Genomic DNA, 27,968 nt, shown 5'->3' with positions numbered 1-27,968 from the left:
GGGTATATATATGGAACCAGGGTGACCCACTTTGGGTCAGGGAGTACTTATATGCGACTAGGGTAACTCACTTAGGGTCACGGAGTACTTATATAGGACTAGGGTAACTCACTTGGGGTCAGGGAGTACTTATTTGGGACTTGGGTAACACATTTGGGTTCAGGGAGTACTTATATGGGACTAGGGTAACTCACTTGGGGTCAGGTAGTACTTATATAGGGGGTAGGGTAACTCATTTGGGATCAGGGAGTACTTATATGGGACTAGGGTAACACACTTGGGGTCAGGGAGTACTTATAAAAGGGCTAGGGTAACTCACTTGGGGTAGGGAGTACTTATATGGGACTAGGGTAACTCACTTGGGTTCAGGGAGTACTTATATGGGACTAGGGTAACTCGCTTTAGGTCAGGGAGTACTTATATGGTACTAGGGTAACTCACTTGGTGGTCAGGGGGTATATATATGGAACCAGGGTAACCCACTTGGGGTCAGGGAGTACTTATAAAGGGGCTAGGGCAACTCACTTGGGGTCAGGGAGTACTTATATGGAACCAGGGTGACCCACTTGGGGTCAGGGAGTATTTATAAATGGGGTAGGGTAACTCATTTGGGGTCGGGAAGTACTTATATGGGACTAGGGTACATCACTTGGGGTCAGGGAGTACTTATGTAGGAGCTAAAGTGATTCACTTGGGGTCAGGGAGTACTTATATGGGACTAGAGTAGCTCAATTGGGGTCAGGGAGTACTTATAAAAGGGCTAGGGTAACTCAATTTGGGGTCAGGGAGTACTTATATGGAACTAAGGTAACTCACTTGGGGTCAGGGAGTACATCTATAGGAGCTAAAGTAACTCACTTGGGGTCAGGGAGTACATCTATAGGAGCTAAAGTAACTCACTTGGGGTCAGGGAGTACTTATATGGGACTAGGGTAACTCATTTAGGGCAGGGAGTACTTATTTGGGACTAGGGTAACTCACTTGGTGTCAGGGAGTACTTATATGCTACTAGGGTAACTCACTTGGGGTCAGGGAGTACTTATATGATACTAGGGTAACTCACTTGGGGTCAGGGAGTACTTATGTAGGAGCTAAAGTGATTCACTTGGGGTCAGGGAGTACTTAAATGGGACGAGGGTAACTCACTTGGGGTCAGGGTGTACTTATAAAGGGGCAAGGGTAACTCACTTGGGATCAGGGAGTACTTATATGGGACTAGGGTAACTCACTTGGGGTCAGGGAGTACTTATATGGGACTAGGGTAACCCATTTGGGGTCAGGGAGTACTTATATGGGACTAGGGTAACTCATTTGGGGTCAGGGAGTACTTAAATGGGACGAGGGTAACTCACTTGGGATCAGGGAGTACTTATATGGGACTAGGGTAACTCACTTGGGGTCAGGGAGTACTTATATGGGACTAGGGTAACTCATTTAGGGCAGGGAGTACTTATTTGGGACTAGGGCAACTCACTTGGGGTCAGGGAGTACTTATAAAGGGGCTAGGATAACTCATTTGGGGTTAGGTAGTACTTATATGGGACTAGGGTGGCTCACTTGGGGTCAGGGAGTACTTATATGGGACTAGGGTAACTCACTTGGGGAAAGGGAGTACTTCTAAAGGGGCTAGGGTAACTCACTTGGGGTCAGGGAGTACTTATATGGGACTAGGGTAACCCACTTGGGGTCAGGGAGTACTTATAAAGGGGCTAGGGTAACTCATTTGGGGTCAGGGAGTACTTATATGGGCCTAGGGTAACTCACTTAGGGTCAGGGAGTAGTTATATGGGACTGGGGTAACTCACTTGGGGTCAGTGAGTACTTATAAAGGGGCTAAGGTAACTCATTTGGGGTCAGGTAGTACTTATATGGGACTAGGGTACCTCACTTGGGGTCAGGGAGTACTTATATGGGACTAGGGTAACTCACTTGGGGAAAGGGAGTACTTCTAAAGGGGCTAGGGTAACTCACTTGGGGTCAGGGAGTACTTATATGGGACTAGGGTAACTCATTTAGGGCAGGGAGTACTTATTTGGGACTAGGGTAACTCACTTGGTGTCAGGGAGTACTTATATGTTACTAGGTTAACTCACTTGGGGTCAGGGAGTATTTATATGGGACTAGGGTAACTCATTTAGGGCAGGGAGTACTTATTTGGGACTAGGGTAACTCACTTGGGGTCAGGGAGTGCTTATATGGGACTAGGGTAACTCACTTGGGGTCAGGGAGTACTTATAAAGGGGCGAGGGTAACTCAATTTGGGGTCAGGGAGTACTTATATAGGACTAGGGTACCATACTTGGGGTCAGGGAGTACTTATAAAGGGGCTAGGGTAACTCACTTGGGGTCAGAGAGTACTTATATGGGACTAGGGTAACTCACTTGGGGTCAGGGAGTACTTATATAGGGGGTAGGGTAACTCATTTGGGGTCAGGGAGTACTTATATGGGACTAGGGTACATCACTTGGGGTCAGGGAGTACTTATATAGGAGCTAAAGTGATTCACTTGGGGTCAGGGAGTACTTATATGGGACTAGGGTAACTCACTTGGGGTCAGGGAGTACTTATAAAGGGGCGAGGGTAACTCAATTTGGGGTCAGGGAGTACTTATATAGGACTAGGGTACCATACTTGGGGTCAGGGAGTACTTATAAAGGGGCTAGGGCAACTCACTTGGGGTCAGAGAGTACTTATATGGGACTAGGGTAACTCACTTGGGGTCAGGGAGTACTTATATAGGGGGTAGGTTAATTCATTTTGGTTCAGGGAGTACTTATATGGGACTAGGTTAACTCACTTGGGGTCAGGGAGTACTTCTATAGGAGCTAAAGTAACTCACTTGGGGTCAGGGAGTACTTATATGGGACTAGGGTAACTCATTTAGCGCAGGTAGTACTTATTTGGGACTAGGGTAACTCACTTGGGGTCAGGGAGTACTTATATGGGACTAGGGTAACTCACTTGGGGTCAGGGAGTACTTATATGGGACTAGGGTAACTCACTTGGGGTCCGGTAGTACTTATATATGGGGTAGGGTAACGCATTTGGGGTCAGGGAGTACTTATATGGGACTAGGGTAACACACTTGGGGTCAGGGAGTGCTTATAAAAGGGCTAGGGTAACTCACTTGGGGTAGGGAGTACTTATATGGGACTAGGGTAACTCACTTGGGTTCAGGGAGTACATATATGGGACTAGGGTAACTCGCTTTAGGTCAGGGAGTACTTATATGGTACTAGGGTAACTCACTTGGTGGTCAGGGGGTATATATATGGAACCAGGGTGACCCACTTGGGGTCAGGGAGTACTTATATGCGACTAGGGTAACTCACTTAGGGTCACGGAGTACTTATATAGGACTAGGGTAACTCACTTGGGGTCAGGGAGTACTTATTTGGGACTTGGGTAACACATTTGGGTTCAGGGAGTACTTATATGGGACTAGGGTAACTCACTTGGGGTCAGGTAGTACTTATATAGGGGGTAGGGTAACTCATTTGGGGTCAGGGAGTACTTATATGGGACTAGGGTAACACACTTGGGGTCAGGGAGTACTTATAAAAGGGCTAGGGTAACTCACTTGGGGTAGGGAGTACTTATATGGGACTAGGGTAACTCGCTTTAGGTCAGGGAGTACTTATATATGGGGTAGGGTAACTCATTTGGGGTCAGGGAGTACTTATATGGGACTAGGGTAACACACTTGGGGTCAGGGAGTGTTTATAAAAGGGCTAGGGTAACTCACTTGGGGTAGGGAGTACTTATATGGGACTAGGGTAACTCACTTGGGTTCAGGGAGTACATATATGGGACTAGGGTAACTCACTTGGTGGTCAGGGGGTATATATATGGAACCAGGGTGACCCACTTGGGGTCAGGGAGTACTTATATGCGACTAGGGTAACTCACTTAGGGTCACGGAGTACTTATATAGGACTAGGGCAACTCACTTGGGGTCAGGGAGTACTTATTTGGGACTTGGGTAACACATTTGGGTTCAGGGAGTACTTATATGGGACTAGGGTAACTCACTTGGGGTCAGGTAGTACTTATATAGGGGGTAGGGTAACTCATTTGGGGTCAGGGAGTACTTATATGGGACTAGGGTAACACACTTGGGGTCAGGGAGTACTTATAAAAGGGCTAGGGTAACTCACTTGGGGTAGGGAGTACTTATATGGGACTAGGGTAACTCGCTTTAGGTCAGGGAGTACTTATATGGTACTAGGGTAACTCACTTGGTGGTCAGGGGGTATATATATGGAACCAGGGTAACCCACTTGGGGTCAGGGAGTACTTATAAAGGGGCTAGGGCAACTCACTTGGGGTCAGGGAGTACTTATATGGAACCAGGGTGACCCACTTGGGGTCAGGGAGTATTTATAAATGGGGTAGGGTAACTCATTTGGGGTCGGGAAGTACTTATATGGGACTAGGGTACATCACTTGGGGTCAGGGAGTACTTATGTAGGAGCTAAAGTGATTCACTTGGGGTCAGGGAGTACTTATATGGGACTAGAGTAGCTCAATTGGGGTCAGGGAGTACTTATAAAAGGGCTAGGGTAACTCAATTTGGGGTCAGGGAGTACTTATATGGAACTAAGGTAACTCACTTGGGGTCAGGGAGTACATCTATAGGAGCTAAAGTAACTCACTTGGGGTCAGGGAGTACTTATATGGGACTAGGGTAACTCATTTAGGGCAGGGAGTACTTATTTGGGACTAGGGTAACTCACTTGGTGTCAGGGAGTACTTATATGCTACTAGGGTAACTCACTTGGGGTCAGGGAGTACTTATATGATACTAGGGTAACTCACTTGGGGTCAGGGAGTACTTATGTAGGAGCTAAAGTGATTCACTTGGGGTCAGGGAGTACTTAAATGGGACGAGGGTAACTCACTTGGGGTCAGGGTGTACTTATAAAGGGGCAAGGGTAACTCACTTGGGATCAGGGAGTACTTATATGGGACTAGGGTAACTCACTTGGGGTCAGGGAGTACTTATATGGGACTAGGGTAACCCATTTGGGGTCAGGGAGTACTTATATGGGACTAGGGTAACTCATTTGGGGTCAGGGAGTACTTAAATAGGACGAGGGTAACTCACTTGGGATCAGGGAGTACTTATATGGGACTAGGGTAACTCACTTGGGGTCAGGGAGTACTTATATGGGACTAGGGTAACTCATTTAGGGCAGGGAGTACTTATTTGGGACTAGGGCAACTCACTTGGGGTCAGGGAGTACTTATAAAGGGGCTAGGATAACTCATTTGGGGTTAGGTAGTACTTATATGGGACTAGGGTGGCTCACTTGGGGTCAGGGAGTACTTATATGGGACTAGGGTAACTCACTTGGGGAAAGGGAGTACTTCTAAAGGGGCTAGGGTAACTCACTTGGGGTCAGGGAGTACTTATATGGGACTAGGGTAACCCACTTGGGGTCAGGGAGTACTTATAAAGGGGCTAGGGTAACTCATTTGGGGTCAGGGAGTACTTATATGGGCCTAGGGTAACTCACTTAGGGTCAGGGAGTAGTTATATGGGACTGGGGTAACTCACTTGGGGTCAGTGAGTACTTATAAAGGGGCTAAGGTAACTCATTTGGGGTCAGCTAGTACTTATATGGGACTAGGGTACCTCACTTGGGGTCAGGGAGTACTTATATGGGACTAGGGTAACTCACTTGGGGAAAGGGAGTACTTCTAAAGGGGCTAGGGTAACTCACTTGGGGTCAGGGAGTACTTATATGGGACTAGGGTAACTCATTTAGGGCAGGGAGTACTTATTTGGGACTAGGGTAACTCACTTGGTGTCAGGGAGTACTTATATGCTACTAGGTTAACTCACTTGGGGTCAGGGAGTATTTATATGGGACTAGGGTAACTCATTTAGGGCAGGGAGTACTTATTTGGGACTAGGGTAACTCACTTGGGGTCAGGGAGTGCTTATATGGGACTAGGGTAACTCACTTGGGGTCAGGGAGTACTTATATAGGGGGTAGGGTAACTCATTTGGGGTCAGGGAGTACTTATATGGGACTAGGGTACATCACTTGGGGTCAGGGAGTACTTATATAGGAGCTAACGTGATTCACTTGGGGTCAGGGAGTACTTATATAGGAGCTAAAGTGATTCACTTGGGGTCAGGGAGTACTTATATGGGACTAGGTTAACTCACTTGGGGTCAGGGAGTACTTATATGGAACTAGGGTAACTCATTTGGGGTCAGGGAGTACTTATATGGGACTGGGGTAACTCACTTGGGGTCAGGGAGTACTTATAAAGGGGCTAAGGTAACTCATTTGGGGTCAGGTAGTACTTATATGGGACTAGGGTACCTCACTTGGGGTCAGGGAGTACTTATATGGGACTAGGGTAACTCACTTGGGGTCGGGGAGTACTTATATGGGACTAGGGTAACACAGTTGGGGTCAGGATGTACTTATAAAGGGGCTAGGGTAACTCACTTGGGATCAGGGAGTACTTATAAAGGGGCTAGGGCAACTCACTTGGGTTCAGGGAGTACTTATATGGAACCAGGGTGACCCACTTGGGGTCAGGGAGTATTTATAAATGGGGTAGGGTAACTCATTTGGGGTCAGGGAGTACTTATATGGGACTAGGGTACATCACTTGGGGTCAGGGAGTACTTATGTAGGAGCTAAAGTGATTCACTTGGGGTCAGGGAGTACTTATATGGGACTAGAGTAATTCAATTGGGGTCAGGGAGTACTTATAAAAGGGCTAGGGTAACTCAATTTGGGGTCAGGGAGTACTTATATGGAACTAAGGTAACTCACTTGGGGTAAGGGAGTACATCTATAGGAGCTAAAGTAACTCACTTGGGGTCAGGGAGTACTAATATGGGACTAGGGTAACTCATTTAGGGCAGGGAGTACTTATTTGGGACTAGGGTAACTCACTTGGTGTCAGGGAGTACTTATATGCTACTAGGGTAACTCACTTGGGGTCAGGGAGTACTTATATGATACTAGGGTAACTCACTTGGGGTCAGGGAGTACTTATGTAGGAGCTAAAGTGATTCACTTGGGGTCCGGTAGTACTTATATATGGGGTAGGGTAACTCATTTGGGGTCAGGGAGTACTTATATGGGACTAGGGTAACACACTTGGGGTCAGGGAGTGCTTATAAAAGGGCTAGGGTAACTCACTTGGGGTAGGGAGTACTTATATGGGACTAGGGTAACTCACTTGGGTTCAGGGAGTACATATATGGGACTAGGGTAACTCGCTTTAGGTCAGGGAGTACTTATATGGTACTAGGGTAACTCACTTGGTGGTCAGGGGGTATATATATGGAACCAGGGTGACCCACTTTGGGTCAGGGAGTACTTATATGCGACTAGGGTAACTCACTTAGGGTCACGGAGTACTTATATAGGACTAGGGTAACTCACTTGGGGTCAGGGAGTACTTATTTGGGACTTGGGTAACACATTTGGGTTCAGGGAGTACTTATATGGGACTAGGGTAACTCACTTGGGGTCAGGTAGTACTTATATAGGGGGTAGGGTAACTCATTTGGGATCAGGGAGTACTTATATGGGACTAGGGTAACACACTTGGGGTCAGGGAGTACTTATAAAAGGGCTAGGGTAACTCACTTGGGGTAGGGAGTACTTATATGGGACTAGGGTAACTCACTTGGGTTCAGGGAGTACTTATATGGGACTAGGGTAACTCGCTTTAGGTCAGGGAGTACTTATATGGTACTAGGGTAACTCACTTGGTGGTCAGGGGGTATATATATGGAACCAGGGTAACCCACTTGGGGTCAGGGAGTACTTATAAAGGGGCTAGGGCAACTCACTTGGGGTCAGGGAGTACTTATATGGAACCAGGGTGACCCACTTGGGGTCAGGGAGTATTTATAAATGGGGTAGGGTAACTCATTTGGGGTCGGGAAGTACTTATATGGGACTAGGGTACATCACTTGGGGTCAGGGAGTACTTATGTAGGAGCTAAAGTGATTCACTTGGGGTCAGGGAGTACTTATATGGGACTAGAGTAGCTCAATTGGGGTCAGGGAGTACTTATAAAAGGGCTAGGGTAACTCAATTTGGGGTCAGGGAGTACTTATATGGAACTAAGGTAACTCACTTGGGGTCAGGGAGTACATCTATAGGAGCTAAAGTAACTCACTTGGGGTCAGGGAGTACATCTATAGGAGCTAAAGTAACTCACTTGGGGTCAGGGAGTACTTATATGGGACTAGGGTAACTCATTTAGGGCAGGGAGTACTTATTTGGGACTAGGGTAACTCACTTGGTGTCAGGGAGTACTTATATGCTACTAGGGTAACTCACTTGGGGTCAGGGAGTACTTATATGATACTAGGGTAACTCACTTGGGGTCAGGGAGTACTTATGTAGGAGCTAAAGTGATTCACTTGGGGTCAGGGAGTACTTAAATGGGACGAGGGTAACTCACTTGGGGTCAGGGTGTACTTATAAAGGGGCAAGGGTAACTCACTTGGGATCAGGGAGTACTTATATGGGACTAGGGTAACTCACTTGGGGTCAGGGAGTACTTATATGGGACTAGGGTAACCCATTTGGGGTCAGGGAGTACTTATATGGGACTAGGGTAACTCATTTGGGGTCAGGGAGTACTTAAATGGGACGAGGGTAACTCACTTGGGATCAGGGAGTACTTATATGGGACTAGGGTAACTCACTTGGGGTCAGGGAGTACTTATATGGGACTAGGGTAACTCATTTAGGGCAGGGAGTACTTATTTGGGACTAGGGCAACTCACTTGGGGTCAGGGAGTACTTATAAAGGGGCTAGGATAACTCATTTGGGGTTAGGTAGTACTTATATGGGACTAGGGTGGCTCACTTGGGGTCAGGGAGTACTTATATGGGACTAGGGTAACTCACTTGGGGAAAGGGAGTACTTCTAAAGGGGCTAGGGTAACTCACTTGGGGTCAGGGAGTACTTATATGGGACTAGGGTAACCCACTTGGGGTCAGGGAGTACTTATAAAGGGGCTAGGGTAACTCATTTGGGGTCAGGGAGTACTTATATGGGCCTAGGGTAACTCACTTAGGGTCAGGGAGTAGTTATATGGGACTGGGGTAACTCACTTGGGGTCAGTGAGTACTTATAAAGGGGCTAAGGTAACTCATTTGGGGTCAGGTAGTACTTATATGGGACTAGGGTACCTCACTTGGGGTCAGGGAGTACTTATATGGGACTAGGGTAACTCACTTGGGGAAAGGGAGTACTTCTAAAGGGGCTAGGGTAACTCACTTGGGGTCAGGGAGTACTTATATGGGACTAGGGTAACTCATTTAGGGCAGGGAGTACTTATTTGGGACTAGGGTAACTCACTTGGTGTCAGGGAGTACTTATATGTTACTAGGTTAACTCACTTGGGGTCAGGGAGTATTTATATGGGACTAGGGTAACTCATTTAGGGCAGGGAGTACTTATTTGGGACTAGGGTAACTCACTTGGGGTCAGGGAGTGCTTATATGGGACTAGGGTAACTCACTTGGGGTCAGGGAGTACTTATAAAGGGGCGAGGGTAACTCAATTTGGGGTCAGGGAGTACTTATATAGGACTAGGGTACCATACTTGGGGTCAGGGAGTACTTATAAAGGGGCTAGGGTAACTCACTTGGGGTCAGAGAGTACTTATATGGGACTAGGGTAACTCACTTGGGGTCAGGGAGTACTTATATAGGGGGTAGGGTAACTCATTTGGGGTCAGGGAGTACTTATATGGGACTAGGGTACATCACTTGGGGTCAGGGAGTACTTATATAGGAGCTAAAGTGATTCACTTGGGGTCAGGGAGTACTTATATGGGACTAGGGTAACTCACTTGGGGTCAGGGAGTACTTATAAAGGGGCGAGGGTAACTCAATTTGGGGTCAGGGAGTACTTATATAGGACTAGGGTACCATACTTGGGGTCAGGGAGTACTTATAAAGGGGCTAGGGCAACTCACTTGGGGTCAGAGAGTACTTATATGGGACTAGGGTAACTCACTTGGGGTCAGGGAGTACTTATATAGGGGGTAGGTTAATTCATTTTGGTTCAGGGAGTACTTATATGGGACTAGGTTAACTCACTTGGGGTCAGGGAGTACTTCTATAGGAGCTAAAGTAACTCACTTGGGGTCAGGGAGTACTTATATGGGACTAGGGTAACTCATTTAGCGCAGGTAGTACTTATTTGGGACTAGGGTAACTCACTTGGGGTCAGGGAGTACTTATATGGGACTAGGGTAACTCACTTGGGGTCAGGGAGTACTTATATGGGACTAGGGTAACTCACTTGGGGTCCGGTAGTACTTATATATGGGGTAGGGTAACGCATTTGGGGTCAGGGAGTACTTATATGGGACTAGGGTAACACACTTGGGGTCAGGGAGTGCTTATAAAAGGGCTAGGGTAACTCACTTGGGGTAGGGAGTACTTATATGGGACTAGGGTAACTCACTTGGGTTCAGGGAGTACATATATGGGACTAGGGTAACTCGCTTTAGGTCAGGGAGTACTTATATGGTACTAGGGTAACTCACTTGGTGGTCAGGGGGTATATATATGGAACCAGGGTGACCCACTTGGGGTCAGGGAGTACTTATATGCGACTAGGGTAACTCACTTAGGGTCACGGAGTACTTATATAGGACTAGGGTAACTCACTTGGGGTCAGGGAGTACTTATTTGGGACTTGGGTAACACATTTGGGTTCAGGGAGTACTTATATGGGACTAGGGTAACTCACTTGGGGTCAGGTAGTACTTATATAGGGGGTAGGGTAACTCATTTGGGGTCAGGGAGTACTTATATGGGACTAGGGTAACACACTTGGGGTCAGGGAGTACTTATAAAAGGGCTAGGGTAACTCACTTGGGGTAGGGAGTACTTATATGGGACTAGGGTAACTCGCTTTAGGTCAGGGAGTACTTATATATGGGGTAGGGTAACTCATTTGGGGTCAGGGAGTACTTATATGGGACTAGGGTAACACACTTGGGGTCAGGGAGTGTTTATAAAAGGGCTAGGGTAACTCACTTGGGGTAGGGAGTACTTATATGGGACTAGGGTAACTCACTTGGGTTCAGGGAGTACATATATGGGACTAGGGTAACTCACTTGGTGGTCAGGGGGTATATATATGGAACCAGGGTGACCCACTTGGGGTCAGGGAGTACTTATATGCGACTAGGGTAACTCACTTAGGGTCACGGAGTACTTATATAGGACTAGGGCAACTCACTTGGGGTCAGGGAGTACTTATTTGGGACTTGGGTAACACATTTGGGTTCAGGGAGTACTTATATGGGACTAGGGTAACTCACTTGGGGTCAGGTAGTACTTATATAGGGGGTAGGGTAACTCATTTGGGGTCAGGGAGTACTTATATGGGACTAGGGTAACACACTTGGGGTCAGGGAGTACTTATAAAAGGGCTAGGGTAACTCACTTGGGGTAGGGAGTACTTATATGGGACTAGGGTAACTCGCTTTAGGTCAGGGAGTACTTATATGGTACTAGGGTAACTCACTTGGTGGTCAGGGGGTATATATATGGAACCAGGGTAACCCACTTGGGGTCAGGGAGTACTTATAAAGGGGCTAGGGCAACTCACTTGGGGTCAGGGAGTACTTATATGGAACCAGGGTGACCCACTTGGGGTCAGGGAGTATTTATAAATGGGGTAGGGTAACTCATTTGGGGTCGGGAAGTACTTATATGGGACTAGGGTACATCACTTGGGGTCAGGGAGTACTTATGTAGGAGCTAAAGTGATTCACTTGGGGTCAGGGAGTACTTATATGGGACTAGAGTAGCTCAATTGGGGTCAGGGAGTACTTATAAAAGGGCTAGGGTAACTCAATTTGGGGTCAGGGAGTACTTATATGGAACTAAGGTAACTCACTTGGGGTCAGGGAGTACATCTATAGGAGCTAAAGTAACTCACTTGGGGTCAGGGAGTACTTATATGGGACTAGGGTAACTCATTTAGGGCAGGGAGTACTTATTTGGGACTAGGGTAACTCACTTGGTGTCAGGGAGTACTTATATGCTACTAGGGTAACTCACTTGGGGTCAGGGAGTACTTATATGATACTAGGGTAACTCACTTGGGGTCAGGGAGTACTTATGTAGGAGCTAAAGTGATTCACTTGGGGTCAGGGAGTACTTAAATGGGACGAGGGTAACTCACTTGGGGTCAGGGTGTACTTATAAAGGGGCAAGGGTAACTCACTTGGGATCAGGGAGTACTTATATGGGACTAGGGTAACTCACTTGGGGTCAGGGAGTACTTATATGGGACTAGGGTAACCCATTTGGGGTCAGGGAGTACTTATATGGGACTAGGGTAACTCATTTGGGGTCAGGGAGTACTTAAATAGGACGAGGGTAACTCACTTGGGATCAGGGAGTACTTATATGGGACTAGGGTAACTCACTTGGGGTCAGGGAGTACTTATATGGGACTAGGGTAACTCATTTAGGGCAGGGAGTACTTATTTGGGACTAGGGCAACTCACTTGGGGTCAGGGAGTACTTATAAAGGGGCTAGGATAACTCATTTGGGGTTAGGTAGTACTTATATGGGACTAGGGTGGCTCACTTGGGGTCAGGGAGTACTTATATGGGACTAGGGTAACTCACTTGGGGAAAGGGAGTACTTCTAAAGGGGCTAGGGTAACTCACTTGGGGTCAGGGAGTACTTATATGGGACTAGGGTAACCCACTTGGGGTCAGGGAGTACTTATAAAGGGGCTAGGGTAACTCATTTGGGGTCAGGGAGTACTTATATGGGCCTAGGGTAACTCACTTAGGGTCAGGGAGTAGTTATATGGGACTGGGGTAACTCACTTGGGGTCAGTGAGTACTTATAAAGGGGCTAAGGTAACTCATTTGGGGTCAGCTAGTACTTATATGGGACTAGGGTACCTCACTTGGGGTCAGGGAGTACTTATATGGGACTAGGGTAACTCACTTGGGGAAAGGGAGTACTTCTAAAGGGGCTAGGGTAACTCACTTGGGGTCAGGGAGTACTTATATGGGACTAGGGTAACTCATTTAGGGCAGGGAGTACTTATTTGGGACTAGGGTAACTCACTTGGTGTCAGGGAGTACTTATATGCTACTAGGTTAACTCACTTGGGGTCAGGGAGTATTTATATGGGACTAGGGTAACTCATTTAGGGCAGGGAGTACTTATTTGGGACTAGGGTAACTCACTTGGGGTCAGGGAGTGCTTATATGGGACTAGGGTAACTCACTTGGGGTCAGGGAGTACTTATATAGGGGGTAGGGTAACTCATTTGGGGTCAGGGAGTACTTATATGGGACTAGGGTACATCACTTGGGGTCAGGGAGTACTTATATAGGAGCTAACGTGATTCACTTGGGGTCAGGGAGTACTTATATAGGAGCTAAAGTGATTCACTTGGGGTCAGGGAGTACTTATATGGGACTAGGTTAACTCACTTGGGGTCAGGGAGTACTTATATGGAACTAGGGTAACTCATTTGGGGTCAGGGAGTACTTATATGGGACTGGGGTAACTCACTTGGGGTCAGGGAGTACTTATAAAGGGGCTAAGGTAACTCATTTGGGGTCAGGTAGTACTTATATGGGACTAGGGTACCTCACTTGGGGTCAGGGAGTACTTATATGGGACTAGGGTAACTCACTTGGGGTCGGGGAGTACTTATATGGGACTAGGGTAACACAGTTGGGGTCAGGATGTACTTATAAAGGGGCTAGGGTAACTCACTTGGGATCAGGGAGTACTTATAAAGGGGCTAGGGCAACTCACTTGGGTTCAGGGAGTACTTATATGGAACCAGGGTGACCCACTTGGGGTCAGGGAGTATTTATAAATGGGGTAGGGTAACTCATTTGGGGTCAGGGAGTACTTATATGGGACTAGGGTACATCACTTGGGGTCAGGGAGTACTTATGTAGGAGCTAAAGTGATTCACTTGGGGTCAGGGAGTACTTATATGGGACTAGAGTAATTCAATTGGGGTCAGGGAGTACTTATAAAAGGGCTAGGGTAACTCAATTTGGGGTCAGGGAGTACTTATATGGAACTAAGGTAACTCACTTGGGGTAAGGGAGTACATCTATAGGAGCTAAAGTAACTCACTTGGGGTCAGGGAGTACTAATATGGGACTAGGGTAACTCATTTAGGGCAGGGAGTACTTATTTGGGACTAGGGTAACTCACTTGGTGTCAGGGAGTACTTATATGCTACTAGGGTAACTCACTTGGGGTCAGGGAGTACTTATATGATACTAGGGTAACTCACTTGGGGTCAGGGAGTACTTATGTAGGAGCTAAAGTGATTCACTTGGGGTCAGGGAGTACTTAAATGGGACGAGGGTAACTCACTTGGGATCAGGGAGTACTTATATGGGACTAGGGTAACTCACTTGGGGTCAGGGAGTACTTATATGGGACTAGGGTAACCCATTTGGGGTCAGGGAGTACTTATATGGGACTAGGGTAACTCATTTGGGGTCAGGGAGTACTTAAATGGGACGAGGGTAACTCACTTGGGATCAGGGAGTACTTATATGGGACTAGGGTAACTCACTTGGGGTCAGGGAGTACTTATATGGGACTAGGGTAACTCATTTAGGGCAGGGAGTACTTATTTGGGACTAGGGCAACTCACTTGGGGTCAGGGAGTACTTATAAAGGGGCTAGGATAACTCATTTGGGGTTAGGTAGTACTTATATGGGACTAGGGTGGCTCACTTGGGGTCAGGGAGTACTTATATGGGACTAGGGTAACTCACTTGGGGAAAGGGAGTACTTCTAAAGGGGCTAGGGTAACTCACTTGGGGTCAGGGAGTACTTATATGGGACTAGGGTAACTCATTTAGGGCAGGGAGTACTTATTTGGGACTAGGGTAACTCACTTGGTGTCAGGGAGTACTTATATGTTACTAGGTTAACTCACTTGGGGTCAGGGAGTATTTATATGGGACTAGGGTAACTCATTTAGGGCAGGGAGTACTTATTTGGGACTAGGGTAACTCACTTGGGGTCAGGGAGTGCTTATATGGGACTAGGGTAACTCACTTGGGGTCAGGGAGTACTTATAAAGGGGCGAGGGTAACTCAATTTGGGGTCAGGGAGTACTTATATAGGACTAGGGTACCATACTTGGGGTCAGGGAGTACTTATGAAGGGGCTAGGGTAACTCACTTGGGGTCAGAGAGTACTTATATGGGACTAGGGTAACTCACTTGGGGTCAGGGAGTACTTATATAGGGGGTAGGGTAACTCATTTGGGGTCAGGGAGTACTTATATGGGACTAGGGTACATCACTTGGGGTCAGGGAGTACTTATATAGGAGCTAAAGTGATTCACTTGGGGTCAGGGAGTACTTATATGGGACTAGGGTAACTCACTTGGGGTCAGGGAGTACTTATAAAGGGGCGAGGGTAACTCAATTTGGGGTCAGGGAGTACTTATATAGGACTAGGGTACCATACTTGGGGTCAGGGAGTACTTATAAAGGGGCTAGGGCAACTCACTTGGGGTCAGAGAGTACTTATATGGGACTAGGGTAACTCACTTGGGGTCAGGGAGTACTTATATAGGGGGTAGGTTAATTCATTTTGGTTCAGGGAGTACTTATATGGGACTAGGTTAACTCACTTGGGGTCAGGGAGTACTTCTATAGGAGCTAAAGTAACTCACTTGGGGTCAGGGAGTACTTATATGGGACTAGGGTAACTCATTTAGCGCAGGTAGTACTTATTTGGGACTAGGGTAACTCACTTGGGGTCAGGGAGTACTTATATGGGACTAGGGTAACTCACTTGGGGTCAGGGAGTACTTATATGGGACTAGGGTAACTCACTTGGGGTCCGGTAGTACTTATATATGGGGTAGGGTAACGCATTTGGGGTCAGGGAGTACTTATATGGGACTAGGGTAACACACTTGGGGTCAGGGAGTGCTTATAAAAGGGCTAGGGTAACTCACTTGGGGTAGGGAGTACTTATATGGGACTAGGGTAACTCACTTGGGTTCAGGGAGTACATATATGGGACTAGGGTAACTCGCTTTAGGTCAGGGAGTACTTATATGGTACTAGGGTAACTCACTTGGTGGTCAGGGGGTATATATATGGAACCAGGGTGACCCACTTGGGGTCAGGGAGTACTTATATGCGACTAGGGTAACTCACTTAGGGTCACGGAGTACTTATATAGGACTAGGGTAACTCACTTGGGGTCAGGGAGTACTTATTTGGGACTTGGGTAACACATTTGGGTTCAGGGAGTACTTATATGGGACTAGGGTAACTCACTTGGGGTCAGGTAGTACTTATATAGGGGGTAGGGTAACTCATTTGGGGTCAGGGAGTACTTATATGGGACTAGGGTAACACACTTGGGGTCAGGGAGTACTTATAAAAGGGCTAGGGTAACTCACTTGGGGTAGGGAGTACTTATATGGGACTAGGGTAACTCGCTTTAGGTCAGGGAGTACTTATATATGGGGTAGGGTAACTCATTTGGGGTCAGGGAGTACTTATATGGGACTAGGGTAACACACTTGGGGTCAGGGAGTGTTTATAAAAGGGCTAGGGTAACTCACTTGGGGTAGGGAGTACTTATATGGGACTAGGGTAACTCACTTGGGTTCAGGGAGTACATATATGGGACTAGGGTAACTCACTTGGTGGTCAGGGGGTATATATATGGAACCAGGGTGACCCACTTGGGGTCAGGGAGTACTTATATGCGACTAGGGTAACTCACTTAGGGTCACGGAGTACTTATATAGGACTAGGGCAACTCACTTGGGGTCAGGGAGTACTTATTTGGGACTTGGGTAACACATTTGGGTTCAGGGAGTACTTATATGGGACTAGGGTAACTCACTTGGTGTCAGGTAGTACTTATATAGGGGGTAGGGTAACTCATTTGGGGTCAGGGAGTACTTATATGGGACTAGGGTAACACACTTGGGGTCAGGGAGTACTTATAAAAGGGCTAGGGTAACTCACTTGGGGTAGGGAGTACTTATATGGGACTAGGGTAACTCGCTTTAGGTCAGGGAGTACTTATATGGTACTAGGGTAACTCACTTGGTGGTCAGGGGGTATATATATGGAACCAGGGTAACCCACTTGGGGTCAGGGAGTACTTATAAAGGGGCTAGGGCAACTCACTTGGGGTCAGGGAGTACTTATATGGAACCAGGGTGACCCACTTGGGGTCAGGGAGTATTTATAAATGGGGTAGGGTAACTCATTTGGGGTCGGGAAGTACTTATATGGGACTAGGGTACATCACTTGGGGTCAGGGAGTACTTATGTAGGAGCTAAAGTGATTCACTTGGGGTCAGGGAGTACTTATATGGGACTAGAGTAGCTCAATTGGGGTCAGGGAGTACTTATAAAAGGGCTAGGGTAACTCAATTTGGGGTCAGGGAGTACTTATATGGAACTAAGGTAACTCACTTGGGGTCAGGGAGTACATCTATAGGAGCTAAAGTAACTCACTTGGGGTCAGGGAGTACTTATATGGGACTAGGGTAACTCATTTAGGGCAGGGAGTACTTATTTGGGACTAGGGTAACTCACTTGGTGTCAGGGAGTACTTATATGCTACTAGGGTAACTCACTTGGGGTCAGGGAGTACTTATATGATACTAGGGTAACTCACTTGGGGTCAGGGAGTACTTATGTAGGAGCTAAAGTGATTCACTTGGGGTCAGGGAGTACTTAAATGGGACGAGGGTAACTCACTTGGGGTCAGGGTGTACTTATAAAGGGGCAAGGGTAACTCACTTGGGATCAGGGAGTACTTATATGGGACTAGGGTAACTCACTTGGGGTCAGGGAGTACTTATCTGGGACTAGGGTAACCCATTTGGGGTCAGGGAGTACTTATATGGGACTAGGGTAACTCATTTGGGGTCAGGGAGTACTTAAATGGGACGAGGGTAACTCACTTGGGATCAGGGAGTACTTATATGGGACTAGGGTAACTCACTTGGGGTCAGGGAGTACTTATATGGGACTAGGGTAACTCATTTAGGGCAGGGAGTACTTATTTGGGACTAGGGCAACTCACTTGGGGTCAGGGAGTACTTATAAAGGGGCTAGGATAACTCATTTGGGGTTAGGTAGTACTTATATGGGACTAGGGTGGCTCACTTGGGGTCAGGGAGTACTTATATGGGACTAGGGTAACTCACTTGGGGAAAGGGAGTACTTCTAAAGGGGCTAGGGTAACTCACTTGGGGTCAGGGAGTACTTATATGGGACTAGGGTAACCCACTTGGGGTCAGGGAGTACTTATAAAGGGGCTAGGGTAACTCATTTGGGGTCAGGGAGTACTTATATGGGCCTAGGGTAACTCACTTAGGGTCAGGGAGTAGTTATATGGGACTGGGGTAACTCACTTGGGGTCAGTGAGTACTTATAAAGGGGCTAAGGTAACTCATTTGGGGTCAGCTAGTACTTATATGGGACTAGGGTACCTCACTTGGGGTCAGGGAGTACTTATATGGGACTAGGGTAACTCACTTGGGGAAAGGGAGTACTTCTAAAGGGGCTAGGGTAACTCACTTGGGGTCAGGGAGTACTTATATGGGACTAGGGTAACTCATTTAGGGCAGGGAGTACTTATTTGGGACTAGGGTAACTCACTTGGTGTCAGGGAGTACTTATATGCTACTAGGTTAACTCACTTGGGGTCAGGGAGTATTTATATGGGACTAGGGTAACTCATTTAGGGCAGGGAGTACTTATTTGGGACTAGGGTAACTCACTTGGGGTCAGGGAGTGCTTATATGGGACTAGGGTAACTCACTTGGGGTCAGGGAGTACTTATATAGGGGGTAGGGTAACTCATTTGGGGTCAGGGAGTACTTATATGGGACTAGGGTACATCACTTGGGGTCAGGGAGTACTTATATAGGAGCTAACGTGATTCACTTGGGGTCAGGGAGTACTTATATAGGAGCTAAAGTGATTCACTTGGGGTCAGGGAGTACTTATATGGGACTAGGTTAACTCACTTGGGGTCAGGGAGTACTTATATGGAACTAGGGTAACTCATTTGGGGTCAGGGAGTACTTATATGGGACTGGGGTAACTCACTTGGGGTCAGGGAGTACTTATAAAGGGGCTAAGGTAACTCATTTGGGGTCAGGTAGTACTTATATGGGACTAGGGTACCTCACTTGGGGTCAGGGAGTACTTATATGGGACTAGGGTAACTCACTTGGGGTCGGGGAGTACTTATATGGGACTAGGGTAACACAGTTGGGGTCAGGATGTACTTATAAAGGGGCTAGGGTAACTCACTTGGGATCAGGGAGTACTTATAAAGGGGCTAGGGCAACTCACTTGGGTTCAGGGAGTACTTATATGGAACCAGGGTGACCCACTTGGGGTCAGGGAGTATTTATAAATGGGGTAGGGTAACTCATTTGGGGTCAGGGAGTACTTATATGGGACTAGGGTACATCACTTGGGGTCAGGGAGTACTTATGTAGGAGCTAAAGTGATTCACTTGGGGTCAGGGAGTACTTATATGGGACTAGAGTAATTCAATTGGGGTCAGGGAGTACTTATAAAAGGGCTAGGGTAACTCAATTTGGGGTCAGGGAGTACTTATATGGAACTAAGGTAACTCACTTGGGGTAAGGGAGTACATCTATAGGAGCTAAAGTAACTCACTTGGGGTCAGGGAGTACTTATATGGGACTAGGGTAACTCATTTAGGGCAGGGAGTACTTATTTGGGACTAGGGTAACTCACTTGGTGTCAGGGAGTACTTATATGCTACTAGGGTAACTCACTTGGGGTCAGGGAGTACTTATATGATACTAGGGTAACTCACTTGGGGTCAGGGAGTACTTATGTAGGAGCTAAAGTGATTCACTTGGGGTCAGGGAGTACTTAAATGGGACGAGGGTAACTCACTTGGGATCAGGGAGTACTTATATGGGACTAGGGTAACTCACTTGGGGTCAGGGAGTACTTATATGGGACTAGGGTAACCCATTTGGGGTCAGGGAGTACTTATATGGGACTAGGGTAACTCATTTGGGGTCAGGGAGTACTTAAATGGGACGAGGGTAACTCACTTGGGATCAGGGAGTACTTATATGGGACTAGGGTAACTCACTTGGGGTCAGGGAGTACTTATATGGGACTAGGGTAACTCATTTAGGGCAGGGAGTACTTATTTGGGACTAGGGCAACTCACTTGGGGTCAGGGAGTACTTATAAAGGGGCTAGGATAACTCATTTGGGGTTAGGTAGTACTTATATGGGACTAGGGTGGCTCACTTGGGGTCAGGGAGTACTTATATGGGACTAGGGTAACTCACTTGGGGAAAGGGAGTACTTCTAAAGGGGCTAGGGTAACCCACTTGGGGTCAGGGAGTACTTATATGGGACTAGGGTAACCCACTTGGGGTCAGGGAGTACTTATAAAGGGACTAGGGTAACTCATTTGGGGTCAGGGAGTACTTATATGGGCCTAGGGTAACTCACTTAGGGTCAGGGAGTAGTTATATGGGACTGGGGTAACTCACTTGGGGTCAGTGAGTACTTATAAAGGGGCTAAGGTAACTCATTTGGGGTCAGGTAGTACTTATATGGGACTAGGGTACCTCACTTGGGGTCAGGGAGTACTTATATGGGACTAGGGTAACTCATTTAGGGCAGGGAGTACTTATTTGGGACTAGGGTAACTCACTTGGTGTCAGGGAGTACTTATATGCTACTAGGTTAACTCACTTGGGGTCAGGGAGTATTTATATGGGACTAGGGTAACTCATTTAGGGCAGGGAGTACTTATTTGGGACTAGGGTAACTCACTTGGGGTCAGGGAGTGCTTATATGGGACTAGGGTAACTCACTTGGGGTCAGGGAGTACTTATATAGGACTAGGGTACCATACTTGGGGTCAGGGAGTACTTATAAAGGGGCTAGGGCAACTCACTTGGGGTCAGAGAGTACTTATATGGGACTAGGGTAACTCACTTGGGGTCAGGGAGTACTTATATAGGGGGTAGGTTAATTCATTTTGGGTCAGGGAGTACTTATATGGGACTAGGTTAACTCACTTGGGGTCAGGGAGTACTTCTATAGGAGCTAAAGTAACTCACTTGGGGTCAGTGAGTACTTATATGGGACTAGGGTAACTCACTTGGGGTCAGGGAGTACTTATAAAGGGGCGAGGGTAACTCAATTTGGGGTCAGGGAGTACTTATATAGGACTAGGGTACCATACTTGGGGTCAGGGAGTACTTATAAAGGGGCTAGGGCAACTCACTTGGGGTCAGAGAGTACTTATATGGGACTAGGGTAACTCACTTGGGGTCAGGGAGTACTTATATAGGGGGTAGGGTAACTCATTTGGGGTCAGGGAGTACTTATATGGGACTAGGGTACATCACTTGGGGTCAGGGAGTACTTATATAGGAGCTAAAGTGATTCACTTGGGGTCAGGGAGTACTTATATGGGACTAGGGTAACTCACTTGGGGTCAGGGATTACTTATAAAGGGGCGAGGGTAACTCAATTTGGGGTCAGGGAGTACTTATATAGGACTAGGGTACCATACTTGGGGTCAGGGAGTACTTATAAAGGGGCTAGGGCAACTCACTTGGGGTCAGAGAGTACTTATATGGGACTAGGGTAACTCACTTGGGGTCAGGGAGTACTTATATAGGGGGTAGGTTAATTCATTTTGGGTCAGGGAGTACTTATATGGGACTAGGTTAACTCACTTGGGGTCAGGGAGTACTTCTATAGGAGCTAAAGTAACTCACTTGGGGTCAGGGAGTACTTATATGGGACTAGGGTAACTCACTTGGGGTCAGGGAGTACTTATATGGGACTAGGGTAACTCACTTGGGGTCCGGTAGTACTTATATATGGGGTAGGGTAACTCATTTGGGGTCAGGGAGTACTTATATGGGACTAAGGTAACTCACTTGGGTTCAGGGAGTATATATATGGGACTAGGGTAACTCGCTTTAGGTCAGGGAGTACTTATATGGTACTAGGGTAACTCACTTGGTGGTCAGGGGGTATATATATGGAACCAGGGTGACCCACTTGGGGTCAGGGAGTACTTATATGCGACTAGGGTAACTCACTTAGGGTCACGGAGTACTTATATAGGACTAGGGTAACTTACTTGGGGTCAGGGAGTACTTATTTGGGACTAGGGTAACACACTTGGGGTCAGGGAGTGCTTATAAAAGGGCTAGGGTAACTCACTTGGGGTAGGGAGTACTTATATGGGACTAGGGTAACTCACTTGGGTTCAGGGAGTACATATATGGGACTAGGGTAACTCGCTTTAGGTCAGGGAGTACTTATATGGTACTAGGGTAACTCACTTGGTGGTCAGGGGGTATATATATGGAACCAGGGTGACCCACTTGGGGTCAGGGAGTACTTATATGCGACTAGGGTAACTCACTTAGGGTCACGGAGTACTTATATAGGACTAGGGTAACTCACTTGGGGTCAGGGAGTACTTATTTGGGACTTGGGTAACACATTTGGGTTCAGGGAGTACTTATAAAGGGGCTAGGGTAACTCATTTGGGGTCAGGGAGTACTTATATGGGCCTAGGGTAACTCACTTAGGGTCAGGGAGTAGTTATATGGGACTGGGGTAACTCACTTGGGGTCAGTGAGTATTTATAAAGGGGCTAAGGTAACTCATTTGGGGTCAGGTAGTACTTATATGGGACTAGGGTACCTCACTTGGGGTCAGGGAGTACTTATATGGGACTAGGGTAACTCACTTGGGGAAAGGGAGTACTTCTAAAGGGGCTAGGGTAACTCACTTGGGGTCAGGGAGTACTTATATGGGACTAGGGTAACTCATTTAGGGCAGGGAGTACTTATTTGGGACTAGGGTAACTCACTTGGTGTCAGGGAGTACTTATATGCTACTAGGTTAACTCACTTGGGGTCAGGGAGTATTTATATGGGACTAGGGTAACTCATTTAGGGCAGGGAGTACTTATTTGGGACTAGGGTAACTCACTTGGGGTCAGGGAGTGCTTATATGGGACTAGGGTAACTCACTTGGGGTCAGGGAGTACTTATATGGGACTAGGGTACATCACTTGGGGTCAGGGAGTACTTATATAGGAGCTAACGTGATTCACTTGGGGTCAGGGAGTACTTATATAGGAGCTAACGTGATTCACTTGGGGTCAGGGAGTACTTATATAGGAGCTAAAGTGATTCACTTGGGGTCAGGGAGTACTTATATGGGACTAGGGTAACTCACTTGGGGTCAGGGAGTACTTATATGGAACTAGGGTAACTCATTTGGGGTCAGGGAGTACTTATATGGGACTGGGGTAACTCACTTGGGGTCAGGGAGTACTTATAAAGGGGCTTAGGTAACTCATTTGGGGTCAGGTAGTACTTATATGGGACTAGGGTACCTCACTTGGGGTCAGGGAGTACTTATATGGGACTAGGGTAACTCACTTGGGGTCAGGGAGTACTTATATGGGACTAGGGTAACACAGTTGGGGTCAGGATGTACTTATAAAGGGGCTAGGGTAACTCACTTGGGATCAGGTAGTACTTATAAAGGGGCTAGGGCAACTCACTTGGGTTCAGGGAGTACTTATATGGAACCAGGGTGACCCACTTGGGGTCAGGGAGTATTTATAAATGGGGTAGGGTAACTCATTTGGGGTCAGGGAGTACTTATATGGGACTAGGGTACATCACTTGGGGTCAGGGAGTACTTATGTAGGAGCTAAAGTGATTCACTTGGGGTCAGGGAGTACTTATATGGGACTAGAGTAACTCAATTGGGGTCAGGGAGTACTTATAAAAGGGCTAGGGTAACTCAATTTGGGGTCAGGGAGTACTTATATGGAACTAAGGTAACTCACTTGGGGTCAGGGAGTACATCTATAGGAGCTAAAGTAACTCAATTGGGGTCAGGGAGTACTTATATGGGACTAGGGTAACTCATTTAGGGCAGGGAGTACTTATTTGGGACTAGGGTAACTCACTTGGTGTCAGGGAGTACTTATATGCTACTAGGGTAACTCACTTGGGGTCAGGGAGTACTTATATGATACTAGGGTAACTCACTTGGGGTCAGGGAGTACTTATGTAGGAGCTAAAGTGATTCACTTGGGGTCAAGGAGTACTTATATGGGACTAGGGTAACACAGTTGGGGTCAGGGTGTACTTATAAAGGGGCTAGGGTAACTCACTTGGGGTCAGGGAGTACTTATTTGGGACTTGGGTAACTCATTTGGGTTCAGGGAGTACTTATATGGGACTAGGGTAACTCGCTTTAGGTGAGGGAGTACTTATATAATAATAGGGTAACTCACTTGGGGTCAGGGAGTACTTATATGGAACCAGGGTAACCCACTTGGGGTCAGGGAGTATTTATAAAGGGGGTAGGGTAACTAATTTGGGGTCAGGGTGTACTTATATGGGACTAGGGTAACTCACTTGGGGTCAGGGAGTACTTATATGGGACTAGGGTAACTCATTTGGGGTCAGGGAGTACTTATATAAGGGGTAGGGTAACTCATTTTGGGTCAGGGAGTACTTATATGGGACTAGGTTAACTCACTTGGGGTCAGGGAGTACTTCTATAGGAGCTAAAGTAACTCACTTGGGGTCAGGGAGTACTTATATGGGACTAGGTTAAGTCATTTAGCGCAGGTAGTACTTATTTGGGACTAGGGTAACTCACTTGGGGTCAGGGAGTACTTATATGGGACTAGGGTAACTCACTTGGGGTCAGGGAGTACTTAAATGGGACGAGGGTAACTCACTTGGGGTCAGGGATTACTTATAAAGGGGCTAGGGTAACTCACTTAGGGTCAGGGAGTACTTATTTGGGACTTGGGTAACTCATTTGGGTTCAGGGAGTACTTATATGGGACTAGGGTAACTCGCTTTAGGTGAGGGAGTACTTATATAATAATAGGGTAACTCACTTGGGGTCAGGGAGTACTTATATAGAACCAGGGTAACTCACTTGGGGTCAGGGAGTACTTATATGGGACTAGGGTAACTCACTTGGGGTCAGGGAGTACTTATATAGGGGGTAGGGTAATTCATTTTGGGTCAGGGAGTACTTATATGGGACTAGGTTAACTCACTTGGGGTCAGGGAGTACTTCTATAGGAGCTAAAGTAACTCACTTGGGGTCAGGGAGTACTTATATGAGACTATGTTAAGTCATTCAGCGCAGGTAGTACTTATTTGGGACTAGGGTAACTCACTTGGGGTCAGGGAGTACTTATATGGGACTAGGGTAACTCACTTGGGGTCAGGGAGTACTTATATGGGACTAGGGTAACTCACTTGGGGTCAGGTAGTACTTATATAGGGGGTAGGGTAACTCATTTGGGGTCAGGGAGTAGTTTAAATGGGACTGGGGTAACTCACTTGGGGTCAGGGAGTACTTATATGATACTAGGGTAACTCACTTGGGGTCAGGGAGTACTTATAAAGGGGCTAGGGCAACTCACTTGGGGTCAGGGAGTACTTATATGGGACTAGGGTAACTCACTTGGGGTCAGGGAGTACTTATATATGGGGTAGGGTAACTCATTTTGGGTCAGGGAGTACTTATATGGGACTAGGTTAACTCACTGGGGTCAGGGAGTACTTCTATAGGAGCTAAAGTAACTCACTTGGGGTCAGGGAGTACTTATATGGGACTAGGGTAACTCATTTAGGGCAGGGAGTACTTATTTGGGACTAGGGTAACTCACTTAGGGTCAGGGAGTACTTATATGGGACTAGGGTAACTCACTTGGGTTCAGGGAGTACATATATGGGACTAGGGTAACTCGCTTTAGGTCAGGGAGTACTTATATGGTACTAGGGTAACTCACTTGGTGGTCAGGGGGTATATATATGGAACCAGGGTAACCCACTTGGGGTCAGGGAGTACTTATATGCGACTAGGGTAACTCACTTAGGGTCACGGAGTACTTATATAGGACTAGGGTAACTCACTTGGGGTCAGGGAGTACTTATTTGGGACTTGGGTAACTCATTTGGGTTCAGGGAGTACTTATATGGGACTACGGTAACTCGCTTTAGGTGAGGGAGTACTTATATAATAATAGGGTAACTCACTTGGGGTCAGGGAGTACACTTATGGAACCAGGGTAACCCACTTGGGGTCAGGGAGTATTTATAAAGGGGGTAGGGCAACTCACTTGGGATCAGGGAGTACTTATAAAGGGGCTAGGGCAACTCACTTGGGGTCAGGGAGTACTTATATGGAACCAGGGTGACCCACTTGGGGTCAGGGAGTATTTATAAATGGGGTAGGGTAACTCATTTGGGGTCAGGGAGTACTTATATGGGACTAGGGTAACTCACTTGGGGTCAGGGAGTACTTATATGGGACTAGGGTAACACAGTTGGGGTCAGGATGTACTTATAAAGGGGCTAGGGTAACTCACTTGGGATCAGGGAGTACTTATAAAGGGGCTAGGGCAAATCACTTGGGGTCAGGGAGTACTTATATGGAACCAGGGTGACCCACTTGGGGTCAGGGAGTATTTATAAATGGGGTAGGGTAACTCATTTGGGGTCAGGGAGTAGTTTAAATGGGACTGGGGTAACTCACTTGGGGTCAGGGAGTACTTATATGATACTAGGGTAACTCACTTGGGGTAAGGGAGTACTTATAAAGGGGCTAGGGCAACTCACTTGGGGTCAGGGAGTACTTATATGGGACTAGGGTAACTCACTTGGGGTCAGGGAGTACTTATATAGGGGGTAGGGTAACTCATTTTGGGTCAGGGAGTACTTATATGGGACTAGGGTAACTCACTTGGGGTCAGGGAGTACTTATATGGGACTAGGGTAACTCACTTGGGGTCAGGTAGTACTTATATAGGGGGTAGGGTAACTCATTTGGGGTCAGGGAGTAGTTTAAATGGGACTGGGGTAACTCACTTGGGGTCAGGGAGTACTTATATGATACTAGGGTAACTCACTTGGGGTCAGAGAGTACTTATAAAGGGGCTAGGGCAACTCACTTGGGGTCAGGGAGTACTTATATAGGGGGTAAGGTAACTCATTTTGGGTCAGGGAGTACTTATATGGGACTAGGTTAACTCACTGGGGTCAGGGAGTACTTCTATAGGAGCTAAAGTAACTCACTTGGGGTTAGGGAGTACTTATATGGGACTAGGGTAACTCATTTAGGGCAGGGAGTACTTATTTGGGACTAGGGTAACTCACTTAGGGTCAGGGAGTACTTATATGGGACTGGGTAACTCACTTGGGGTCAGGGAGTACTTATATAGGGGGTAGGGTAACTCATTTGGGGTCAGGGAGTATTTATATGGGACTAGGGTACATCACTTGGGGTCAGGGAGTACTTATATAGCAGCTAAAGTGATTCACTTGGGGTCAGGGAGTACTTATATGGGACTAGGGTAACTCACTTGGGGTCAGGGAGTACTTATAAAGGGGCGAGGGTAACTCAATTTGGGGTCAGGGAGTACTTATATAGGACTAGGGTACCATACTTGGGGTCAGGGAGTACTTATAAAGGGGCTAGGGCAACTCACTTGGGGTCAGGGAGTACTTATATGGGACTAGGGTAACTCATTTAGGGCAGGGAGTACTTATTTGGGACTAGGGTAACTCACTTAATGTCAGGGAGTACTTATATGGGACTAGGGTAACTCACTTGGGTTCAGGGAGTACATATATGGGACTAGGGTAACTCGGTTTAGGTCAGGGAATACTTATATGGTACTAGGGTAACTCACTTGGTGGTCAGGGGGTATATATATGGAACCAGGGTAACCCACTTGGGGTCAGGGAGTACTTATATGCGACTAGGGTAACTCACTTAGGGTCACGGAGTACTTATATAGGACTAGGGTAACTCACTTGGGGTCAGGTAGTACTTATTTGGGACTTGGGTA

The sequence above is a fragment of the Prorops nasuta genome, unplaced genomic scaffold (assembly GCF_024137725.1).
Source record: "Prorops nasuta isolate Cenicafe-Biocafe unplaced genomic scaffold, Cenicafe_Pnas_1.2 PNAS00016, whole genome shotgun sequence".
Taxonomy (NCBI): Eukaryota; Metazoa; Arthropoda; class Insecta; order Hymenoptera; family Bethylidae; genus Prorops; species Prorops nasuta.
The sequence above is the reverse complement of the archived record's forward strand: the minus strand, read 5'-3'. Positions refer to the sequence as shown.